The 18,491-nt window shown below is 41.7% G+C and overlaps 1 long non-coding RNA gene across 1 annotated transcript; it reads left to right on the top strand.

Moving 5' to 3' along the window:
• The first annotated feature begins 9,882 nt into the window (after positions 1 to 9,882).
• Positions 9,883 to 17,611, top strand: LOC137318334 (uncharacterized). The gene is made up of 3 exons (XR_010961872.1): positions 9,883 to 10,381; positions 10,748 to 10,833; positions 15,673 to 17,611. It is a non-coding gene; the product is annotated as an uncharacterized lncRNA (long non-coding RNA).
• The last annotated feature ends 880 nt before the right edge of the window (positions 17,612 to 18,491 follow it).

The raw sequence follows: 18,491 nt of genomic DNA, 5'->3' as shown, positions 1-18,491 counted from the left end.
TGCCTGGATGGGTGCAGCTCCAACAACACTCAAGAAGGTCGTCACCACCCAGGACAAAGCAGCCCGCTTGATTGGCACCCCATCCATCACCCTAAACATTCACTCCCTTAACCACCGGCGCACAGTGGCTGCAGTGTGTACAGTCCACAGGATGCACTGCAGCAACTCGCCAAGGCTTCTTCGACAGCACCTCCCAAACCCGCGACCTGGACCACCTAAAAGGACAAGAGCAGCAGGTATATAGGAACAACAGCACCTGCACGTTCCCCTTCCAAGTCACACACTATCCCGACTTGGAAATATATCACCGTTCCTTCATCGTCGCTGGGTCGAAATCCTGGAACTCCCGTCCTAACAGCACCGTGGGTGAACCTTCACCACACGGACTGCAGCGTTTCAAGGCGGCGGCTCACCACCACCATCTCAAGGGCAATTAGGGATGGGCAATAAATGCCGGCCTCGCCAGCGATGCACACATCCCATGAAGGAATAAAGAAAACACACGTAGCGTTGTAAATAAAGTTCGTGAGCTGCAGCCTCAAGTCGCCACATGGGACTATGATCTAGTCGCAATAACAGAGACGTGCTTCAAAGAAGGGGAGGATAATATTCAAAAATATTTATTTAAAAAGTCGTCACCTTGTAGCTCGGTTGAAAATGTAGTCAACTTGAAATTGTAGTTAGCAGTGAGGAGGATAGTAGCAGACTTCAGACAGACTGCTAATAAAATGGGCAGACACATGGCAGATGACATTTAATACAGAGACGTGTGAAGAGATGCATTTTGGGAGGAAGAATGAGGCGAGGCAATATAAACTAAATAGTGCAATTTTAAAGGTGTTGCAGGAACAGACAGACCTGGGGGTGTATGTACACAAATCATGAAAGGTGGCAGTACAAGTCAATAAATCTGTTAAATAAAACTTATAGGATCATTGGCTTTAAAAATAGAGGTATAGGGAAAAGAAGCAAAGAGGTTATGCTAAACCTTTATAAATCATTGTTTTGACCGCAGCTGAAGTGTTGCGTCCAATTCTGGGCACCACATTTTAGGAAGGATGTCAAGACCTTACAGAAGGTACAGAGGAAATTTATTGGAATGATATCAAGGCTAGGGAACGTCAATTAATCGGAGAGACTAGAGACTCTGGAATTGTTCTCCTTCGAGCAGAGAATGTTAAAGGGCCATTTAATAGAGGTGTTCAAAATCATGAAGGGTTTTGATAGAGTAAATAAGGAGAACATGTTTCCACTGGCAGAAGAGTCGGTGGCCAGAGGGTCAGATTGAAAATTATTGGCAAAAGAACCAGAGGCGAGATGAGGAGAATTTGTGTACACAGTGAGGTCTATCGAGATGTCCGTTTGCAAATAATTCCAATAATCCATGGTCACTTTCAAAAGGTGGCCTTGAGCCTATTGACACAAAACAGCGTGAAAAGTTCTTCAAAATAAACAAAAGCCCCGGTTTGGGACTGAGTGAAACCGTCACTGAAAGATAAAGGAAAGCAGCTGGGTTGGGTGTGTGTCCAAACATTGTGCATTTTTACAGATTCCCACATCTCCACACCATGAAACAGAATTGCATTAGAAGTGTCGGAGCTCTATTATGGGATGGATGGATGGATGCATTAACGGTGGGAATTGATATGGAAACATCGGGGATTAAAAGCTTCATGCTGATTCCAACGGGCAACTGCAGCACTGAGTTTATTGAAGGACATTAGTCTCCACCCACTGTGCAGATCTATATCTCAGTGATATGGTCAGCTCTAGCATACTGAAAGAGGAAGTGGAGTCTAAATAATGAGAACCGAATGGTGTTAGAATCCACTGGAAACCGGTACTTTGAGAGACACTTTACTCACTGTCACGAACATCATAATATGAGTGTCATCGCTTTGGAGGGAGGACTAAAAATACAAGACAAATAAGTAAAGAATTTGAAAATATTATATGGTACATTTTGGTAGAAGGATTAAGGAGGCCACGTACTCCCTGGAAAATAAGCGTCTAAATTGGACACAGGAGCGAAGCAATGTCGGGGTACAGATTCACAAATCATTAACAGCAGCAAATAAAGTTAACAAGGCCATAAATTGCAAACAAAGCACTGGGGTTCATTTCTAGAGCAATAGAATTGAAAAGCAGATGAGTTATGTTAAACTTATATAGAACCTTGGTTAGACCACACTTAGAATACTGTGCACACTTCTGGTCGCCATATTAAAAAAAGGATGCAGAGGCAGTGTAGAAGGTGCAAAAAAGATTTACAAGAATGAAGCCAGAACTGAGTGGTTACGCCCATCAGGAAAGATTGAACATGCTGGGGATCTTTTCTCGAGGAAAGAGAAGGCTGAGGGGTGACATGATAGAGGTTTTAAACATTATAAAGTGGTTCGATAGGGTAATCGTAGAGAAGATATTTCCACTTGTGAGACAGTCCAAATCCAGGAGCCCTAAATATAGAATAGTCACAATAAATCCAATAGGGAATTCAGGAGAAACTTCTTTACACAGAGAGTGGTGAGAATGTGAAACTTGTTACCACATGGAGTAGTTGGGGCGAATAGTATAGATGCCTTTAAGGGGAGGCTAGATAGGTACATGAGAGATAAAGGTGTAGAAGGAAATGCTGATCGGGTTAGCTGATGTCGGATGGGGCGAGACTCGCGTGGAGCATAAACACCGGCACAGACCAGTTACGCCGAATGGACTGTTTCCATGCTGTAAATTCTATATAACATCAGGTTGAAGTTACCAGTGAGAGCAAATACATAAAAAGGAAACCTGAGGTTAAACATTTTGAACGTAAATTCACTGTGTTAATCTTTCTGATATGCTTTCAACTGAAAGTTAATTTCAAATAATTATTTAATTATTTGAAAACCACCAATATTCGAGGTGTAGTAACAGACTTATTCATGGTCATTGATTTATTAATAAATTCAATTCAATTCACTTAAAATACGTTGACATATTTAATATTGCAACTAATATCGCCTAAGCCATGAATAAGGAGATGTATTTAGGTACAGCATTCAATCAGAATGGGAGAAAGCAGAGGAAACAAACAGTCTCACGGCAAGAGGAGGACAGTACCTGAGGAAACTGACCATTCACAATTTCACCTGGTTTGGGGCCCGGAATGGAAGTTGGGTAGTCAGCTGTTTCCACCGAATAAGGTCAAGGGAGCAGGAGGTGGGTCTAATGGGCAAGCTCAGCTCGGAAAGTACATGCGTGGAGATCGGAGGGAAACTCGAAAAAGGCTCAGGATCAGGGCTGGATGATGGGGGAGCCTTAGGAGAGGTTGGGCTTGGTGATATTTGGAATTGTGGGATGCAGCATCGGCATCTGAATGGATGGTCTTAATCTTAGTGACTTCGGTTATGTAGAGAGACTGGAAAAACTGGGATTGTTCTCCTGAGAGCAGAGAAGGTTAAGTGGAGATTTAATAGGGGTGTTCAAAATTATGAGGGGTTTTGTTCGAGTGTGTAGTGAGAAACTGTTTCCACTGGCAGGAGGGTCGGGAATCAGAGGATAGAGATTTATGTTAATTGGCAAAAGAACCAGAAGGAAATGAGGATAAATGTTGTTACACCGCAAGTTGTTCTGATCTGGAATGGTGGTGGAAGCAGATTCAATAGTAACTTCCAAAAGTGGATTGGATAGAAAGTTGAAAAGGGAAAAACTGCTGAGAGATGGTGAAAGATCAGGGGAGTGGGATTAATTGGATAGCTCATTTAAAAGCTGGCACATGCATGACGAGCCGAAAGGCCTTCCTCTGTGCTGTAAGACTTCATGAAGTTCACTCGGTCCTCGTATTTGTTGTTGGAGGAGAGTGTGGAGGGGGCTGGGAAAGAGATTTATGGAGATTGTGTGTTGTGGGAAAAAGAAGCTGGAGGTTATCTTTGGTCCCCAGGGTCATTCTGGAGCAGCAGGCGGTTTTCAGAGAGGACATAGTGCTTGTTCTAATTCTGGGTCAGCCATATCTGGTGATGGATGGCTGAACCAGTTGTGGTCCAGATATGCTCAAGTCTGCACCCCTTGGAATTAAACCAGCAGGAACGATCAGGATAGAAGAGAGTAAACGTTTTAATCGGGGCAAAGGCATCAACGGTTGAAGAACATGAGTGGTTGAGAAGTTACACAGCTGCAGAAGTATGATGACAAATGGCGGGTCAAAGTCTAGGCAACAGGGAGTGTGAAAGTGTTTATTCCAAAGTTGGAACGCTGAAGTAATTTGATTTGAAGTAAGTAAGGAGATGTGGGTTATGATGGTTGCAAGGAAGTGACCGAGGCCTTGGCAGTGTACAACTCTGGGCACCACACTTTAGGAAGGATGTCAAGGTCTTCGAGAGGGTAAAGAGGAGATTTACCCGGATGATACCAGGGATGAGGGTTTTCAGTTATGTGGAGAGATTGGAGAAGCTGGGGTTGTTCTTCTGAGACCAGGTAAGTGTAAAGGCAGACCTAATAGAGGTATTCAAAATAATGAGGGGCTTTGATCGAGAAACTAGAGTTAAACTTTTTCCGCTGGCAAGTGGTCTTTAACCAGAGGTCACAGATTTCAAAGAGTTGGCAAAAGAACTAGAGGGAAATGAGGAGAAATGTTTACATAAAGAGGTTTGCGAAGATCTGGAACACACTACCTGAAAGGGTGATGGAAGCAGATTCCATAGGAACTTTCAAAGTGCAATTGGACATGTACTTGAAGGGGACTAATTTGCAGGGTCATGGAGAAAATAATTGGGGTGTGTTACTAATTTGGATAGCTCGTTCAAGGAGCCAGCATAGACTCGACGGGCCGAAAGGCCTCCTTCCACGTTGTAAGATTCAATGATTCTATGATTCTTGTCAACTTGAAATTTTAGTAAGCAATGAGAAGGATATTGGCAGAGCTCAAGAGGACATTGGTAGATTGGTGAAATGGGGAAACACATGGCAGATGACATTTAATGTAGAGAAGTGTGAAGTGCTGTATTTTGGAAAGAAGAGTGAGAAGAGGCAATATTACCTAAATGATTAAATTGCACAGCGGGAGCATCAACAGAGAGACCTGGGGATTCACATACACAAATCTTTGAAGGTGATAGTTGGAAATTAAACGGTAAATTCCGACCCTCCTACCAGTGGAAACAGTCTCTCCCCAACTTCTCGATTAAAACCTTTCATTATTTTTTTCTGAGCAACGGCCAGCAGTAGCACTGTGTTTGTTGAAGGACATTAGTCTCCACCCACTGTGCAGATCTATATCTCAGTGATGTGGTCAATTGCAACATACTGAAGGAGGAGGTGGAGTCTAAATAATGAGAACAGAATGGTGTTTGAACTCACTGGGAACCGATACTTTTACAAACAGTTTACTCATTGTCACAAATGTCACAATTCGGGTGAACGGTATGGAAGGAGGAAGTAAATTGAACATGAATAAGTAAAGAATCTGAAAATATTGCAGGCAGAATTTAACAGTGATATCAAATACTTAGAACGGAAGCCAATGGTTTCAGCTCAGAAGCGCTTCACCTCGGACAAAGAGGAAGTTTAACCGCTGACAGTAAGGACAGTCAGCAGAACAAGAATGCGTTTAAACACACTGAATGAAAATTCATTGTGCCAATCTTTCTGATTTTCTTCCAACCGATGGTTATATTCATTAATTCTTTGAAAGCAACCAATATTAGAGGTGCAGTAACAGATATATTCTCAGGCATTCATTTATTAATAAAATACAATTCAAGAGACTTAAAATGAATAAAAATATTTAATATTGCAACTGACATCTCCGAAGCTATAATTAAGGGGATCTATTTAGGGACAACACTCAAACAGAATGGGAACCCCTGACAGTAAGAACATTGTAGCAGAACCAAGAATGTGTTGAAATATATTGAATGAAAATACATTGTGGCAATCTTTCTGATAGGCTTTTAACCGAGTAATTAATTAATTCTTTGAAATCCACCCCTAATAGTGGTGCAGGAGCACACTGATTATCAGGCATTCATTTATTAATAAAATTGAATTGAATTCACTTGAAATCGATAGAGATGTTTAATATTCCACCTAATATCTCCTAAGCTAGCAATAAGGGGATATATCAGATTGTGCCCCCTTGTTCTCCATTTCACCATCATAACTGAATAAGGTCGATCGAGAGGAGTAAATTTGTAACTAATTCCATTAATCCATGGTAATTATCAATAGGTGCCCTTGGGTCTAATTACACAAAACAGCATGAAAAGTTGGATATAAGGGGTTAATGCTGAGCCCAACTTGCAGCTGCAGCACTGTGTTTATTGAGGAACATTAGTCTCCACCCACTGTGTAGATCTGTATCTTAGTGACATGGTCAATTGTAGCACACTGAAGGAGGAAGTGGAGTTAAAATGAATTCCTAGAGCTGAATGCCGCCTGAGTTATTCACCAGAAACATTTAGTTGTACAGACAGTACACACACGCACATAAATATCACAAAACCCCTAAAATCGAGATGCAAGATGGAATAGAGAATGAAAAATAAGCAAGCAAACTGAAAATGGCCAGTACTGAAGAGAACAGTAAGAGCAGTTGGCTTCATGGCGGAAGAAAGCGATTTCAACTCAGAGGAGAGTGAGTTCAAAGAAAGAGGAACTTAACCTCTGACAGAAGGAACACTGTCTCAACACCAACTGAATAACTATAAATATATTTACTCGATTATCCACTGAATGTGTTCAAATTTTTCTTCTCCCCTTTTTCTCTCTATCTCCCCCAAAGAGGTGTATTCACGAAGGGAGTTGCTCAGGGCCGCCCTCCAATACCCCACCGCATTATCTGCTCATGTCTGAGTGCAGGGGGTTGATTGACCTGAGGTCAGCCGTGGTGACCCCTGGATAACTGTACCCTCCTAACGCGCATGCTCACTTCCAAGCATGGAACATATGGTATCATAGAATCATGGAATCAGAGAAGGTTACAGCACGGCAGCAGGTCATTCGGCCCATCGAGTCCGCGCCGGCTCCAGACATGAGCAATGAAGCGAGTCCCACTGCCCCGCCAGAAATAGCAGGGCTCGTCCGAGATGCAATAAGATGCGATAAGGCGACACTTGGCCGATATTTCATTCAATGGCTTTGGGGCACTGAGCCCACTGGTATCGCTGCTATCACCAATCCCCACCCCGCACCCCCCTCCCCGCCCCTTGATGGAGATCAGCAAACTCAGTGGATGTTGATCGTTGAATTTTCCTTATATATATATCTTACTTCTACACTGTAGACAGTAACTGGGCAATCGGGAGACCAATATCTCCCCTTTTCACCCCGTCTCAAGGCGCCTCAGAGGAGCGTTATCAAACAAAATGTGACACCGAGCCGCGAAAGGAGATATTAGGTCAGGTGACCAACAGTTGGTCAAAGCTGTAGGTTTTAACAGACATATTCTCATAGATTCAATTGTCAAAGAAAAACTCGATCCGAGATACTTTAATACCGATGTGAAGAGAGATTGTCCCCTCACCGTAACACTCCCCTCACCGTTACCCGCAGAGAATTCAACACAAGCAAGCAACCGCTCTGAATGCTTTCCAATGTCGAGGGCTCCACACCAGATTATGAGTTGCTTTCATCCACTGAGATACCGGAGTTCGGACACCGCCTGGTTCAGTCGCACTCTCCCGCTTACAGTTGCCCACTCAGACCGGGAATTGGTATAAAATTGTTTCACGACTCACCAAACAGCAGTAAAAAGCCGGTTGTATCCATTTTCGAAGAAGTGCTACTTTGAGACATGAGAGCTGTGAGGAACGGCGACTGAATCACTTGCTCCAACTCACAGAAGGACAAACCCGGAAGGGTTGAGAGACTGAGAGCGGATACAGAGGCTGGGTGGGAATGAGTTGGTCCCCACAATTAAAGCAACAGCACCGAGTTTTGTACAACCTGAAATAAGATGGGGTTTGGAACATTGCAATGATCTAATATGGCCGCCTTTGACTATTGGACGGTGATCACAGGATGAAGGGGTGAGAATGGACCATTTACCCAGAACAACAGCGTAAATCATTTGTGTTTAGTTAGAACGATTGCTCCCATCATGGTCAGGATCTGTATTACTGGGAAGGGACCGTGTCCCACTTCAGGCACTCGGTGTCATCATCAAGCACCCAAAATTCAGGCGCAGGAAAATGTAACAACAAAGTGCCTCAACCCAAACCTCAGAAGAGCTACTGTATCGATTATTGCTTTTCTATTTCGCAAAACAGCCCTCCCGTGGGCTAGTTTCGCGAGGTGTTGTCCGCATTAAATTAAAGCCGATTAAAAATAAAACTGGAACATCCAAAAGCGGTAGCAATTTAGTTCCACAGAAGTCTGGTATTATGAATATAGATGGATATGTTCAATGTGACTCTGATATTGAGTTGGTTTACTCTCTCATATCCCCCTGGAAACGACTGTGAGAATGAAAATACCACCTCCAGCTTTCTCCATCCGCCAATTTCAAACCGTTTATCGATAATAGAACCGAAACACAGCGCTCCGCACAAACCCTTACAGACTCGGGCTTCATATTCAAGGATTCCCAGAAACACGGAGCTTTTATATAAACTCCGTTACAATTAACAGAATGTAATATTCCTGCCTAAATACAGTCCCTTCGATAACAAGTCAACCCGCCTCCTTCCATTTCAGTCCCAGACCCGATTCTATCTCCCCACACATCCCCTCCCAGACGGGTTCAGCAGTTTACAAACACCTTATTCCAGCTGATTTGGAGAATCTCGTGTGTTGGTGTTTGAGTTGTGGCGCAGAATTTCTTCGCCAGTGTTACCGTCTCACAGAGACTCTCGCCCTGAATCTGTGAAAAGAAAATGACCATGAACTGGGACTGGAGCCAAACACATCCCCAGTTACAGTGAGGCCCGGCCCGGACATCTCATTCTCTCTGTTTTATATCAGACGGTCTCCCACCTTCATGTTCTGCACTGGAGAGAGACAAACACACACTGTCAGTCTTGCACTTCCAATCAGTGTGTCTATATCACGCTTGCTAACAGTATCCAACATACGGAGACAGCACCAGAGAGAGAGAGAACGACAGACATAAACAGTATTTGTCCAGTCTGACCTGCAAAGTTGCGTTTTATCCAGAAAGATCCCGTTGGAGAGACAAAAGATCTGGTCTCATCTCTCACTGTTATTGTACCAGAGACAGACACGCTATTAATCCCACACTCAGGGACAGTGCAGAGAGTGACAAAAACAATGGGCGACATTTAACCCTCTTTTGCCTGTTCTACCATCTGCAGTTATGCAGCTCAGGGCCTTTTGGTATAACTCTCATTGACCGAGAGTTTCACTCCGGTTAAGTTAATCTGTGTCTTTTACTGTCAGATATGAATCCTATACGGTCCCAACAAACACACCGAATCACTCTTTCCTCGTCTGTTTCTCCAGGATTGGTTTGAGAAATCCTCGCATCAGTTTTATCATTAAAGGGGCCACGAATGAACAGAATCCATAGGTTCATTTCAGAACCGCCCACTTTATCTCTGAAAGACTCTTTACCATCAAAAGATACCGAGAGAAACAGCAGGGATGGAAACATCTAGTTTAATAGTTAGAGATTGTAAAGTCAGTCTGGATTCCAGCGTTAGGCACTGGTGGAATCCCATCTGTTTCCCATTCTGGTGCCTGTTCCTGCACTGCCTGTGGACCCCATTCCCTCTGACCTTTCCCCCAGACCCACTTCCTTTGCTCAGACTCGGAAAAATTCCAATTGGGGAAAGTTTCCATCGATTTTTGTATTGGGAATTAAACCAGATATCTGCGCATGCGTGACTCAGCCCCGCCCCCAGCGCTGGTTGTTGGTGAGCAGAAGAGCGCATGCGCGCTGCCCTCCCCCAGCTCGGCCTGTGGGCGCCATTCCCTCAGTGAGCGGAAGAAGATGGTTTAAAACAGCCGGGAATGGAGAGATCACGGCCCCCGGGGGAAGGGAGCAAAGAGCAGCCTCGTTACAGCAGCTCATCGCTTCGGGACCGTGTCCGCAGATGGGCTCAGAGATCGGCATTGAGTCCGGGGGCAGGTCAGGGGGAGTCCGGGGGCTGTTTGTAAGAGGCGGAGTGGATCAGGAACTGGTCCCGGAACATGGAGTGAGCGGGGGAAGGGAGAGGTCATTCTCGGGCTGTGTGTGAACAAGGTGTGTCCAGGGTAAGGGGGAGAGAATGGGAAGAACCTGCTATTTAAAATCATTGCTGCTTTCTCTCCCCAAACCAGTAGTGAATGTTCCTGGTTTAGCTCCAGTCTCACCCTTTTTATTGTTATTGGACAGTGAAGAGTTGAAACAGAGCCGGACAGTAAGGATGTGGGGCGTTATACAAAGAGCGTCTATTGCAGGCATCAGGTGAGAAGTGTTAAGGTCACAATTCAAACAGCGGTTGTTTGCTTTCAGTTGAACGGTTTGTCCCATGGGAGAGGAGATGAGAAACCTGACCTGTCCAAAGGTCCCTGCCCCATCGGGTAGTCCCATTCATTGATCAGTGGAGGGGTTGGGTTGTGTCTGGATGTCACTAAATTGTTTTAAAATCGCCCAACACACCTGGTGTGCAGAAGCTGAGTGCTGCAGTGGAGTCAGACAATAACACCGTTTGTATCACTGGTTTTCATTTGTGGATATTCAAAATAATTATTAACAGATATTTAACTGATCACTTCTGTATTTTCGACCTCACCTGTTCTTGAGTTACAAGATATATGTTTCTTTCTGCAGGCAAACCCTTGAAGGAGCCAGAATGAAAGTGAAGTTTCCTCCATCCGAGGCAAAGGAACAGTGCAGCCAGCTCCTTCTCACACACAGTAAGTACATTATTACTCACAGAGCACAGAGAGATCATCAGTTCCACAGTCTCAGACAGCAGAAGTAGTCAGTCCCACACTGATCCCACGTTCCAGAGACACATTTTCAATCCAACATTCAAACAGTGCAGGTGAGGCAGACGCTGTTCCATTTCCCCCGAACTCAGTCCCGCTGACAGGTGGGTACAAAAATCCCAGTCCAAAGTCATGCTTTCAGATTGTCAATTTCAAAAAAGGACAACTTTCGCCATGAATTAAATCCCAGATACCCCAAGATTCCAATTGTATGCGAGCCCAAAACTCTCTCACACACACACGTGAGTTTAATACATGAAGTATCCATTCGAATTGTGTGCCATTCGAATACAAATTGCAAGTCCAAAACTCATGTACATTATCAGATTGAGCAATGCTGTGACAGTGTAACCTGAGAAACACATATACTATGAGTTTATTATAAACAGGTATCGAGAGATTTAAAGATACAGTATCAATTCTATTCGCACAGACCGAGATACACATTACACAAGAGTCCAAAAATCTTATAAAATAAAACTTAAAGAGGCAGTATCAATTCCTTTAGTGCAGTCAGATCTACACATTATATACCAATTCAAAAATGTCACTATATCAGGTTGAAAGATATATTATCATTCACAATATTGCTCACAGAGATACAGATTTAATTCTAATCCAAAATCACACAAATTATCTGATTAAAACCTCCAGCATAAAATCCTAAAGTGTATCCATATTTACCAATTAAATAATGAGAACAACTACTTAAGCATTAAGATATTAAAGCTACAGTATTGAACACCATAATGTAATCTGAGAGAATAATTATGGACAGATACAGAATGAATCCCACACTCACATATCGTTCCAGAGACTGACAGATGCAGAAAGAATCCCATGCTCACATACAGTACTAGAAGTTGCCAGACACAGAATGAATCCCACACTCACAGAGTATCAGGGACTGACAGTCACAGATGAATCTCACAATCACACTACTGCAGACTGAGTTACATTTTACATACCAGTTCAAAGATATCATGGTGTCAGATTGAAAGATACAGTATAAATTCCATTAGTGCAGACTGAGCTACATATTAGATATATTAGTAAATACTCATATAGTATTATACGGAAATAAACAGTACCAATACCATTGGTTCAGATTGAGCTACACATTACATACGAGTCCAAAAACCTCATAAATGATCAGACTGGAAGATACAGTATCAATTCAATTAGCACTGCCTGACCTGTACATTACATACCGGACTGAAAATCCCATACAGTATTAGACTGAAAGATACAGTATCAATTCCATCAGTGCAGACTGAGCCACACATTATATAGCAGTCCAAGAATCTCATACCCTATCAGACTCAAAGATACAATATCAATTCCATAGCACGTACTGAGCTCCATGTTACTCACCAGTCCAAAAATCACATAGAATATCAGATTGAAAGATTCAGTATCACTTCCATTATTGAAGACTGAGCGACACATCACATTCCTGTCCAAAAATCTAATACAGCGTCAGACTGATAGATGCAGTATCAATTCCTTTAGTGCAGGCTGAGCTACATATTACATACCAGTCCAAAAATCTCATACAATATTAGATTGAGATACAGAATTAATCCCATTATTGCAGACTGAGCTAAACATTACATACCAATCCAATAATTTCACTGTGAACAGATTGAAAGGTACATAATCTCTGAACTCTATTTTGAATGATAAAAATGTAATACTACTCCAAAACTCACACATGTTTGATTCAAGAAAGTCGAGAAGTGTGTCCATATTTACAAATTAAACACTAGACAAAGAACTGTATATAATTTAAATTATTAAAGATACAGTTTCAAATCCGATACTGTGAACTGAAATAAAAATACAGAATGAATTCAGACTTGCACATTGTCTCAGAGACTGAATTACAGAATGAATCCCACACTGAGATAATGTAGCAGATAATGGCAGATACAGAATGAATCCCTCATTCACACACAGTACCAGAGACTGACAGATCCAGAATGAATCCCACACAGCACCAGAGACTGACAGATCCAGAATGAATCACATACTCACGCACAGCACCAGAGACTGACAGATCCAGAATGAATCACATACTCACACACAGCACCAGAGACTGACAGATCCAGAATGAATCACATACTCACACACAGCACCAGAGACTGACAGATCCAGAATGAATCCCACACTCACACACAGCACCAGAGACCTGCAGATACAGAATGAAACCCACACTCACACACAGTACCTGAGACCTGAAGATACAGAATGAATCCCACACTCACACACAGTACAGAGATTGACAGACACAGAATGAATCCCACACTCACACACAGTACCACAAACTGACAGATACAGAATGAATGGCACAGTCACATTACTGCAGACTGAGTTACACTTTACAGACCAGTCCAAAGATCTCATAGTGGCAGATTGAAAGATACAGTATCATTAGTGCAGACTGAGCTGCATATTACATATGAGTCCAAAAATCACAAATGATCAGACTGGAAGATCTAATTTAAATTCTATTAGCACTGCCTGAGCTCAACATTATATATCAGTCAAACGGTTCAAGAAGGCGGCTCACCACCACCTTCTCGAGGGCAATTAGGGATGGGCAATAAATGCCGGCCTTGCCAGCGACGCCCACATCCCGTGAATGAATAAAAACAAACAATCTCATAGAATATTAGACTGAAAGATATTGAATCGATTCAATTAGTGCAGACTGAGCCACACATTATATAGCAGTCCAAGAATCTCATACCCTATCAGACTCAAAGATACAATATCAATTCCATTAGCACAGACTGAGCTACACGTTACTCACCAGTCCAAAAATCTCATACAGTATCACATTGAAAGATTCAGTATCGATTCCATTAGTGCAGACTGAGCTGTACATTGCATTCCAGTCCAAAAATGTAATACAGTATCAGACTGATAGATACAATATCAATTCATTTCGTGCAGGCTGAGCTACATATTACATACCAGTCCAAAAATCTCATACAGTGTTAGACTCAGATACACAATTAATCCCATTATTGCAGACTGAACTACACATTACATATCAGTCCAGTAATTTCATCGTGAACAGATTGAAAGGTACATTATCATTCACAATAGAGTTCAGAGATTAAGATGTAATAATACTCCAAAACTCACACATGTCGTTTGATTCAAGAAAATCAAAATGTGTATCCACATTAACAAATTAAATGCTCGATGAAAAACTGTATATAATTTAAAGTCTTAAAGATAAAGTTTCAATACAATATTGTAAACTGAAATAAGAATACATAATGAATCCAGACTTGCACATTGTCACAGACATTGAATTACAGAATGAATCCCAAACTGAGATAAAGTAGCAGAGAATGGCAGATACAGAATGTATCGCACACACAGACAGTACCAGAGACTGACAGGTACAGAATGAATGCATCACTTATATGTAGTACCTGGAGACTGACAGATACAGAATACACCCCACTCTCATACACAGTACCAGAGATACAGATACAGAATAAATTCCAGTCTCATATACAGTACCAGAGACTGACCTCTGCTGGTGGTAAGCGACAACTGTAATGAGGGAACAGATTCACATTGTCTGTCATGGTGACAGAAAGAGGACAGTGTGCAATGTGAGGGGAGTTTCTGCCTGTAACGTTTACTCTCGTATTTTTGCACTTTTTGACGATGAAAAATGAATACAATTGATTCATAATAAAGTTTTTGTTTCACTCATTCGATAGTTGTGAATTTGCCCCATTATATTTCACTGCACATTGCGCAGTATTTCTCTCTGATTTCTCACGACACGATTTACATTGCTCCTCTACCCCATTTAGACTCGTATTTTCCAAGCAGTATGTGGCCTCCTTATTCCCCTTAGTGAAATGCCCCACCTCACACCTTTCTATATTGAAATTCAATGGCCATTTCCACTGCCATTCTGCAAGTTTATTTTGTCCCAGTCTTCCTCGGTATTGACTGTACCCCGTAAATCAATTACAAGAATTTAACACACTATTATAACTAATGTTTGGTCTAACAAAATGTACTTGCAGCTCGTCTCCATTCTCACGTTTTCTAAATCCCACCCGTGCAATATAATGTGAAGAATGAGTTTATCTTCTGTCCCTCTCTCATCTGTAAACTTCAATGACCCGGGGTTTGGGGACATCTACTGGCCGGAAGCAGAACTGCAACAGTTCGGAACAAATTGCTGAAACCGGACAATGTGCAGTGTGAGCGTGTTTGTGATTGGTGGCAGGTATTAAATCTGTTTTTTTAAACCTGCCCATTAACCTTTAGTGTTTGTTAATGAACAGTAAACAGAGCCGGAGAGTAAGGATGTGGGGAGTTATACAAAGAGCATCTATTGCAGGCATCAGGTGAGAAGTTTGAAGGACACATTTTAAACAGTTGTTGTTTTGATTTGGTTGAACAGTTAGTCCCAAGGGAGAGGGAAATAGAAATCTGATATGTGCAAAGATCCCTGCCCCATCGGGTAGTCCCATTCATTGATCAGTGCAGTGGTTGGATTGTGCCTGGACGTCACAAAATTATTTTAAAACAGCCCAACACACCTGGTGTGCAGAAGCTGAGTGCTGCAGTACTGCAGTGGAGTCAGACACTGACACTGTTTGTATCACTGGTTTTCATTTGTGGATATTACAATGATTATTAACAGAGAGATTCAATCGATCACTTTTGTATTTTCTACCTCACCTGTTCTTGAATTACAAGAGATACTTTTTCTTCCGACAGGCAAATCCTTGAAGAACCCGGAATCAGTGTGATGTTTACTCCACTCGAGGCACAAGGAACAGTGCAGCCAGCTCCTTCTCACACACAGTATGTATAATATCACTCACAGAGCACACAGATACAGACAGGTCATCAGTCCCACAGTCTCAGACAGCAGAAATAGTCAGTCCCACACTGATCCCAATCCAACAGTCAAACAGAGCAGGAGAGACAGACGGAATTTCCATATCACAACAACTCTGTAGAGCTGACTGGCAGATAAATAATTCCCAGTCCAAAATCACACCCAGTATCAGATTGAAAGGCACTGTGTCAATCTCACATTAGTTCAGCCTTAGCTACAAATTAACTACCAGATAGAACACGGTACCAATTGATAGGTACAGAATGAATCCCAATAGTGTACTCCAAGATTCAAATTAAATACCAGCCCACAACTCACACACATTATGAGTTTAAAGATGCAGTATTCATGACAATATTGTACACTGAGATACAAATTGGATACCAGTTCAGATGTTACCCTTATTTGACTCACATTTTTGTACAAAATCCTCACAGTTTCAGAATGAAATGTACAGTTTCAATTCCTTTACTGCAGACTGAGGTACACATTAGATACCAGTCCAAAATTCTCAAACAGTATCAGATTGAAAGACAATGTATCAATCCCATTAGAGCAGACTGAGCAACACATCACATACCAGTCCAAAAATCTCAGTGTCAGGTTGAAAGATACAGTATCAATCCCATTAGTGCAGATTGAGCTGCACATTATATACCAGTCCAAAATTCTCATGCAGTATTAGACTGAAAGATATAGTATCGATTTTGTTAGTACAGACTGACCGACACGTTACATACCAGTACACAAATCTCACACAGTATCTGACTGGAAGATACAGTATTAATTCCATTAGTGCAGACTGAGCTACACCTTACAAACCAGTCTAAATGTATTGCACAGTGTCAGACTGAAAGGTACAGTATGAATTCCATTAGTGCAGACTGAGCTACACATTATATACCGTCCAAAATTCTCATACATCATCATACTGAAACAGACAGTGTGAATCCAATTAGTGTAGACTCAGCTACACATTGGAAACCAGTCCAAAAATCTCTCGCAGTGTCTGACTGAAAGTTAAGAGTGTCAATTCCATTAGTACAGGCTGAACCACACATTACATACCAGTCCAAAAATCTCATACAGTGTCAGATTGAAAGATACAATATCAATTCCATTAGCCCAGACTGAGCTACACAATAAATACCAGTCCAATAATTTCACAGTAAAAGATTGAAATGTAAATTATCTTCACAGAGATTAAGATGTAATCCTACAACAAAACTCACACACGTTGTTTGATTTAAACAAAATCCAAAAGTGTATCCATATTTACAAATTAATGCTGGATGAAAGATTTGCATACATTAATGAATTAAAGAAACAGTTTCAAGCAACATACTGTAACCTGAAATAACATCACAGAAGGAATCCAGACTTGCACTTTGCCCAGAGACTGAGTTACAGAATGAATCCCACACTGTGATAAAATATCAGAGACTGCCAGTCACAGAATGAAACCCACACTCATACACATTCCCAGAGATTGACAGATACAGAATGAATCTCACACTCACAGAATGTACTGGAGGCTGATGGATATAGATTGAACATCACACTCATATACGGTACCAGAGACCGACAGGCAGAGAATTAATCCCACACTCACATACAGTCTGACATCTACTGGCCATAAGTGAGAACTGTAACAGAGTGGAACAAATTCACATTATCTGTCGTTGTTGCAGATTCAGGACAATGTGCAATGTGAGGAAATAGTTTCTCTCTGTAACTTCTAATCTCGTATTTTTTCATATTTTGTTAGTGAAAAATTAGACAATTGATTCATAATAAAGTATTTGTTTTGCTCAATCGAAAGTTGCCCCATTATATTTCACTCTACATTGCGCAATATTTCTGTCTGATTTCTCAGGACACAATTTATATTAATTCAAATAAACCGAACTGAAACACAAATAAAAACTGAGCGCTAATCTGGAAGTTTCAACGGCGACCGTCAGAAGTGAAAGGGATAAAATATAGAAAAAAATAAAACTGAAAATGCTGGAATGACTCAGCAGGTCCGGCAGCATCTGTGGAGAAGGGAAGCTCGGGTTAACGGTTCAGGACGATGACCCTTCTATAGATCAGAAAGGTTAATCCGACATAATTTAAATAAGGAACGGGAATCAGCAGAGGGAAAAACTTCAGAAAATCAATTAATTTCACTGAATCCGGGCAATTGTGTCCCGTATCCACTGTACAGATCAGGGCAAATAATAATACAAAGGAACAGAGTTAAATTCAACGTTATGGGGGAAATAAATTAATTTAAAACATTTTTAATCTAAATTAGACCCGTTTGTATTTTGGAAACACTATCCCTCTGAACATCATCAAATTCGGTTCCAGTCTTGGTGTTTCTGAATTCAGCGTGCTGGGTTTCAAACCTGTTGTCATTAACTGCTTGGAAGGCAGCTATCCTCACCATTATAGCGCCTTATTTCACCAGGAGGGAGAAATGGAATGTTTCTGTGGAGTTTGGGACCGAATTGCTCCCTTTGGGTTTCTGGCACTATAAACATAGACAATAAATATTTCCCAAACATCAGCCCCTGAACAGACACAACAAGCTGATGGAATTTCTCTTTTATAGATAATAAATAAGAGGATGACAAAAGCGAATAGGAAGAGGTTGGGAAGAAGTCACAAAAACAATTAGGGAAGGAAACAGGAACCACGAAATCAAATT

This window comes from Heptranchias perlo, unplaced genomic scaffold, assembly GCF_035084215.1.
Source record: "Heptranchias perlo isolate sHepPer1 unplaced genomic scaffold, sHepPer1.hap1 HAP1_SCAFFOLD_70, whole genome shotgun sequence".
In the NCBI taxonomy this organism is placed as follows: Eukaryota; Metazoa; Chordata; class Chondrichthyes; order Hexanchiformes; family Hexanchidae; genus Heptranchias; species Heptranchias perlo.
This window is presented reverse-complemented; position numbering and strand designations above follow the sequence as displayed.